Source organism: Oryx dammah, unplaced genomic scaffold (genome assembly GCF_014754425.2).
Source record: "Oryx dammah isolate SB20612 unplaced genomic scaffold, SCBI_Odam_1.1 HiC_scaffold_14, whole genome shotgun sequence".
NCBI lineage: Eukaryota > Metazoa > Chordata > Mammalia > Artiodactyla > Bovidae > Oryx > Oryx dammah.
Window position 1 is genome coordinate 49,620,806 of NW_024070198.1, and position 7,626 is coordinate 49,628,431.

A 7,626-nucleotide genomic window follows, 5' to 3' on the forward strand; every position below is an offset into this window, starting at 1 on the left:
GGGGAGGGGGGGCGGTGGAGGGGTTCCGAATGAGCGATAAGGACAAATTAACATTCGAATGTAAAGGGGAAACCGTCTCACACAGAGGCTTTAAAAGATAAAAATGTCATGAGCCGCTCAGTTTGAAATCTTATTCCAACTGAACAAATTCCCAGGAAATTATGACTTAAAAAAATTGATTCAAGAGGAAAGAGAAGACCAAACGTTTCTATGACATTTAAGGACATTTGACCATTAGCTGAAAATTGTCCTGCAAGATAACTCACTTCTGGGATTATTCAGATATATTCTACCAAATTTCCAAGGAATGATTTTTTCAGTTTTCTATGAAGCGAGAAACCTCCCCGGATTATTTTGGAGCCAGCACAACTTTTAAAACAAAACCAGACAAGAACAGCACCAGAAGCACATTTTAGTCCAGTCTCTTAAGAAAGGACATAAAAATCCTAAACACATTATTAGCAAACTTCACCCTGTAAACTGTATATTTTTTAAAAGGGATGACACTCATGATCAAGTTGGGTTTATCCCAGGAATGTGAGGGTGTGAAATAATACGAAATATTATCTTAGATGAAAATACCTGATAGTTTTCCTGACGTTGTCATAAGGCAGACATTATGACATAAAAAGGTCAGATTTAGGCCAGACATAAAAAGATTAACCATAGAAGAAAATATTTCCGAAAGTGACTGTATTAGAATCCAAAACCTCCATTCACTAGGAAGCACCATGTGGAAACGCAAGCCACTCACCAGAGGAAGGTGTTTGCTGTTTCCAGTTTTATTGAAATATAATTGACATATGACATTGTTCAAATGTAAGATGTATAACATAGTGATTTAATATGTGGACATATTGTGAAGTCATAGCCACAAGTTCAATTCCATCACCTCACCTGTGTGTGTGAGTCGCTCAGTCGTGTCTGACTCTTTGCAGCCCCACGGACGGCAGCCTGCTAGGCTCCTCTGTCCATGGGATTCTCCAGGCAAGAATATTGGAGTGGGTTGCCATTCCCTTCTCCAGGGGATCTTCCTGATGCAGGGATCGAACCTACCTCTCCTGCATTGCAGGCAGATGCTTTACTTTCTGAGCCACCAGGGAAACCAGCTAGGGTAAAATAAAAGGGCTCAATACTAAAGTAACTGAATGCCGAAGTATTAGAAAGCAGACAAATGGCAGTTCATGATCACAAAGGCCTAGTGGGGAGAGGAGAAAAATTTTCCAATTAAGTAACTGAAGCAATTTCTGTATTTTCACCTCACATAGTTGCGAATATTTTTTCTTTGTGATGAGAACTTTTGAGACGTATCTACCCTCTTAGCAACTTTCAAATGTGCAGTGCGTGCCTGCGTGCTAAGTCGCTTTAGTCAAGTCTGACTCTTTGTGACACCATGGACTGCCGCCCGCCAGGCTGCTCTGTCCATGGGATTCTCCAGGCGAGAACACTGGAGCTGGTTGCCCTGTCCTCCTCCAGGGGATCTTCCTGACCCAGGGAGCAGATCTGTATCTCCTGAGTCTCCTGCACTGCAGGCGGATTCTTTACCTGCTGAGCCACTGGGAAAGCCCCATAAAGACACTTGCGACGTACAAGCGTACATTGCAAATGATGATTATCCAGCACTTTTCAAGGTACACTACAAACGTGTGTACACATACTTGAGAATCAAGGAAAAGCAAATGGCCCAGTATAAAGATGGGCGAAAGGCCTGAGCAGCTGAGAAGGAGCAGAGAGGGAGACAGTGATCCCAGACCACGAGGAGGGAGGGCCTTCATCACTGTCCTGCGGGAAATGCGAACAGCGAAAATCGGGAAGTCTGACCAGATGGAGTTGAAAGGCCCTGTTCCAAAAAGAGCTCCCCCAGAGCAGGGCTGGGTGTGCGTGCAGGCCTGGCCTGCTCAGGACGCATGTTGGTCTTCCAAAGGGTTTAATATTCACGCAGCTTTGACTCTGCAAAGTGACCCCTAGACAGACCCAGCTCCTTGGGCGCGAGGGCCGCCTTCCTCAGGCCCCTTCTCAGCAGGGCTCCCTGGCACCTCCTGTGCCAGCTGTCTCCATGCTTTCCCCCAGCCAGTGCTCCCGGGCCTCCCGTGTGTTTCCTCCGTCTCCCGCCTCCTCCAGGACGGCGGCGTGTGGGGCTGGGTGTTCTGCCACGCTCTGCAGTGCTCTGTGCCCAGGGCCGTGCCCGGCACATTCTAGACACCGGTAAGTATCAGGAGAATAAAGGAGTGAAGGTGTGGGTAGGGGGTGAACCGCCTATGGCAGGCACGCCTGCAGAATTTCAGGGCCCGGTGCTGTGTGGGCTGAGTCACCTCGATCACATGCGACTCCTTGTGAGCCCGTGGGCTGAGCCCTCCAGGCTCCTCTGTCTGTGGGATTTTCCAGGCAAGGATACTGGAGTGGGTTGCGTGCCCTCCTCCAGGGGATCTTCCCCATGCAGGGATTGAACCTGTGTCTCTTACGTCTCCCACCTTGGAACAGGCGGGTTCTTTACCCCTAGTGCCACCTGGCAAGCCCTTCAGGGCCTGGGCAAAGGGGTGACTGAGGCCCCTGTCACTAAGCCTAAGCCTTCGGCGCCGTACCTCATCCTCAGTGAGGGGCTTCCACGTCTCCTGCGGACAGGCCTCGGGCAGGAGCTCCTGTAGGCCCCCAGGAGCTCCTCAGGCCGTGGGGTGGCGGTGGGGTCCTGGGCTCCCTGCCTGTGTTCCAGAGGAGGGCCATGGCTGTGCATAGACGACTCCTCCGTGGGCTGGGGCAAAGTCTGAGGAGGGCAGAGTGGTCCTTCCAAAAGGGCGCCTTGGGCCCGCGAGGGACACTGGGTCCTGTGGGCTCTTACTGGCAGGCGAGCCTTACGTGGTGCCCTGGGGGCCTGAGGCTCTGCATTCTAACAAGCTCCCAGGTGACGCTGGCCCTCCTTGGAGGTCAGAGACCGCGGGCGCAGGGCTGGGGGCAGGTGGGATAGGGGACTGTGCGTGAGGGGCCTCATGTTCTGTCTCTAAGGAGAAGTGACAGCCCCTGAAGGCAGAGCTGCCAGCCTCTGAAAAGCTGCACTCGGTCAACAAATGGCTAAACGTGTTAGCGCGGCCTGGGAGGGGCCCCAGGGCCTGGACAGGCCAGCAGAGAATCCAGAATCAAATCAAGGAGCCCATTTAGTGCGGCAGGGCCGGTTTTGCAGCAGAGAGAATCGCATCAGAGGCCTGGAGCCCGGAGCCAACGAGATTACCGCTCAGGGTGGACTGAGCCGGCTGATGAGGGCACCTGGGCTCCCCTGCCCATCCAGAGGGCACGAGCTCCTGCTGGTGGGAACGTGCTGCTTCCTAAATGGGAGACACGGAGCCTGGTCCACTGATGCCCGATCCTCCTGGTCCTCCTCACACCATCCTCCCCAGGCTCCTCGGGCCCCCCGGCTGCCAGCCTGGAGGAGGGGGCACAGCCCAGCCGGAGGGGGGAGCACAGCCCGCCTGGAGGGGAGGAAAACAGCCCGCCTGGAGAAGGGGGCACAGCCCAGCTGGAGCGGGGAGCACAGCCCGTCTGGAGGAGGGAGCAGAGCCTGCCTGGAGGGGGGAGTGCAGCCCGCCTGGAGGAGGGAGCACAGCCCGCCTGGAGGAGGGGGGAGCGCAGCCCAGAGAGTCTCCTCGTGTCTGCGAGTGAGGGTCACCCCCGGGCCTTCTGGGCTGGACAGCTGAGAGCAGCAGGAGTGCACGCCCGCGTGGCCTCGTCACCTACACGCTTACACGTTGGTGCTTGTGGTCCACCTCACACGGATTAAACTGTGAGCCGCTGAGGCCTCTGACCTTCAACAGTGCCTGAAGGAGCTCAGGCGGAGAGCAGGAATGAGGGCCTGGGCACGGGCGGAGGCGGTGTGGAACTGGCAGAACAGGCCTTCGGACGGTGAGGTATGTTCAGGAGCCGACTTTATGAGCCCGATTCTTCTATCTCCTCCGATCTAGAAAAGCACTAGAGTCCTTCACGGTGACGACTGCTCCTCGTGACTCACAGAAGCATCATGAGACTGGCTGAAACCTGCAAGAATGTGAGCTTGGCTTTACGTGCCCCCCTTCACCAGGGCCACATTTGCACTGACCTTTGCCCCGCCTTTCCGGGGCAAGCTCTCAGTCTGAGGTGCTGTCTCCTGGGCTGCAGTCTCCATTTTGCCCCAGATAAAGCATAACTCCCAGCTCTCACATTGTGCGTTTTCAGTTAGTAGCCTCCGCCCCCTCAGTGGGGAGCAGACCCTTCTCTGCCCCCTCGCCACCCCCGTGCCGGCTCTGGGAGCAGCAGGGGCTGGGGGAGCTGGGCTGGGGTCCCTCTGTGGGGCTGTGGGCCTGCCCTCCACCCCCAGGGCGCCCAGGGTGGGCAGAAGCCACAGTCCTGGGTTTGCCCCAGGGCCCAGGCCTTGCATGTGTCCCTGGCCGTGTGTCTGCTCCCGCCCCAGTGCCCCCCACCTCCAGTGGGTGTCCCCTGCCGCTTCATGACAGCAACAGCGGCTGCTGGTCCGTCTTGTGCCTTCCGTGGACCCCTGCGCAGGGCCCGGCCGAGGTGGGCACAGTGGGAACAGGGCAGCTGCTCCCTGAGGGCCCCTGGGCTCCGTGGTCAGCTCCTGTTGGTGCCCAGGGCCTGCTGAAGTTTCTCGAGCCCACCCAGCAATGCCCACCCCCAACTAAGCAGGATACCCCCACCTCTACCCCAGGGCTGGGTCCCGGTGGCGTTAAGCCCATGGGGCACCCCCAGGTTCCGCACGTGACTTAGCAGGTCCCACTGGCCAAGTCTCACTGGGAACAGAGGCAGAAGCCGGCTCTCCTGTCCTGTTAGAACTGGCGGCTTGTGGCCTCCAGGCCCCCAGCCTCCCCTAGAGCCAGAGGCGGGGCTGGGGGGCTGGGGCCTGCTGCTTGGGGAGCAGCTCCAGCAGCTCACGGCCCTCCCACCCTCTGCTGCAGAAAGCCCTCCTCTGGCCAACGGGCCATGTTTTCAAGCCCATCTTGGGGCTGGACTATGTCCTGTCTTTGAACGGCTGAAACCCCTTCCCCTGCTGGTCATCAGGCCACTGCTTCCTTAAATGGGGTCATCTCTCAGTTGCCTTTATCTGCTTTTAGTTTTTTAATTGAAACGACTGGCTTTCAAAGGAATACCACTTTATGATAAAAATCTGGTCAATATGTTGTAGCCGCACGTCCGGGAAACAAACTCACTCAGAAGGACAATGCAGATAGTGGAGTGCAGTTTATTACACCGGCGCGCCCAAGGCAGAGTCTCCTCTTAGCCAAGGACCCCGACCAGCATTTGTGAAAATCTTTTATACCCCATGTGTATGTGTCTGAACCCACCACTCCAAATTCCTTGAGACTGACATAAACCAAGGAAAATACAATCCAACAAGCCCATCATTCACATGCTATGTGCTCATATGCTCAGTCTAACAATTAGCCAATAATCAATAACCCTGAGGTTACACTCCGATAGATACAGAAAAATTTATGGCTGTCTGGGGGAAGGGGTGATTAGTGTATGTTTTCTCTTAGGTGATGAGTAACCTACATACGATCTTCAAGGCTCCCCTGTCTGGAGGGGGTCTCATCCTTCTGTTGTTGTTTCCATAGGCACTAAACACAAGAGTTCAGAGTCCACTGGAGAGGTGGCCGAGCATGATCAGCATGAACAGGCCTAGGATGGAGTCTAGGCCCCGTGAATTCCTTTTTCAAATACATAAACCAGAAGGAGGAACACGCGCGCCCACAGCCCACGGGCAGTAATACGTGCTGTCACCCGAGGGGGACAGAGTGCACGGATGGCGCTGAACGCACCAGTTGCCAGCGCCTCCTTTGGTCGTGAAGGGGACGCACGCACATTCCAGAAGGCTGGACGCCACAGGAACGAGCCAAGCGGGAGCCCGGCGCTGCCCTGGAGCACCGGCTCAGCCCTACGAGCAGACGCGCCTCTCTGGGGTTGTCTCGGGGGCTCTGCTCCAGGTCAGCCTCTTGGCCAGATGAGTGTGAAAGTATCCACCATCCAGAACGGGGGAAGGCGAGGAGGAGCTGGGAGTCAGGAGCCCCTGGTCATGGCCTTCCATTCTCTGTGAGTGGAAATAAACGCACGCTTCAGCGAGAGGCTCCGTGGGGCAGGGCTGGTCCTTCCCAGCTCACAGCCTCTGCAGGAGCTGGGCCCTGGGCATAGCCTTGCCTTGGAGGGGGCCGTGGGCTCCTGCGGTGCTTCTGCCGCCAGGGTCTCAACCACGGGAAGGGTCCTGCCGGAGCTGGGACAGACAGGCTAGCCCTGAGCCCTGGGGTCCAAAGGCAGAGGGTGGGGGTGAGGGTGGGGGGTGAGATGCAGAAACACACCCACAGAACTGGGCCAGGCCAGGGGCGGGAGAGGGCGCTGAGCAGCCCGGCTCTGGCTGCAGAGTCTGGGGGCGCGGGGAACACGCTGTTTCATTTCTCATTTGGCTGAAGCCTGTCTTCAGGGCTGCTTGGACAGCGTTATGAACCTTATCACAATCCTTATCACTGCCCTTCCTATACTGACAAGTACAATACATGTGGTTCTGTCAATAATGAAAGGTATTGTTTTCTGCCTTGGGGATAGTGTAATAGCTTTGCTCGCATATTTGATGGGTGTGCTTGCCTGCATGGTCACTTCAGTCATGTCTGAGTCTCTGCGAGCCCACAGACTGCAGCCCGCCAGGCTCCTCTGTCCACGGGACTCTCCAGACAAGAACACTGGAGTGTGTTGCCATGCCCTCCTCCAAGGGATCTTCCCAACCCAGGGATCAAACCGCATCTCTTACGTCTCCTGCACCGGCAGGCAGGTTCTTTACCACTAGCACCACCTGTTTGATGGGCAGCGGCTTGGTATTTGCAGCGTGTTGAGGCCAAGTGGACTGGGAGTTGTTACCGCTGCTCTGCACAGTGTCCTCTCCAGGGGACACGGCAGGTATCCTCCACCAGCAGAGTGCCTGAACACCGCCTCCCGCTTCGCTGCTGACAGTGGGTTTGGCCCCTCAGATGCCGGACGCTTTGTCCCGGTCCTGCCCTTGGACTGACCGCCGGCCCTGGAAAGGTCCCTGGGTCTGCTCTTCACACGCAGGGTCTTCCTGGCTGAGCGTGCTTGTCCCCCGCCCCGCTGGCCCGCCCTCAGCACCGAAGTTTTCTGCTGAAGCCTCCTGACACGCTCCTGCTGCCTGTCTCTGAGCGCGGCTCTCTGGAGGGCGTCTCCCACCCCGGGTGGGGCTGGGCCTCCCACATCCTGCTGCGACTCTCAGTCTTCTTCTTGTCTTCTCATCTGCAGAATGGCGCTCCATCTCCTGTTTTACACTCTTTCCCTGTGGTCCCCTAAGACCCTCACTCTGCTAGGGGCTGGCCAGACCGCCGATGGCCCACCCCGAGGTGAGGGGGCCACAGAGCCTCCTCCCCCTTGGTACGGGCCCCCTGCTCCGCCTCCTTCCCACCGCAGGGCGCTGGGCTGTGACTCTCGCTCCCCCTCTCCCTCATCCCTGGTCCCCAGCTCCTGCCCAGCCTGTGGCTCCGTCAGATCCAGGCCTGTCAGCTGACCCTTCCCCGGGGCCCAGGCGGGCTTGGCGCTGCCTCTGCAGGGTGACCTGAAGCTCTTGACGGTACTGAGCCCTGATCTCTT

General features: G+C 56.9%; 1 long non-coding RNA gene across 2 annotated transcripts; it reads left to right on the forward strand.

Moving 5' to 3' along the window:
• The first annotated feature begins 3,949 nt into the window (after positions 1-3,949).
• Positions 3,950-7,371, forward strand: LOC120873508. Of its 2 annotated transcripts, XR_005723479.1 has the most exons (3): positions 3,950-4,033; positions 5,598-6,072; positions 7,282-7,371. It is a non-coding gene; the product is annotated as an uncharacterized LOC120873508 (long non-coding RNA). The 2 variants fall into 2 exon arrangements; XR_005723478.1 differs by lacking the exon at positions 7,282-7,371 and having other exon boundaries at positions 5,598-6,581.
• Positions 7,372-7,626: the final 255 nt, after the last annotated feature.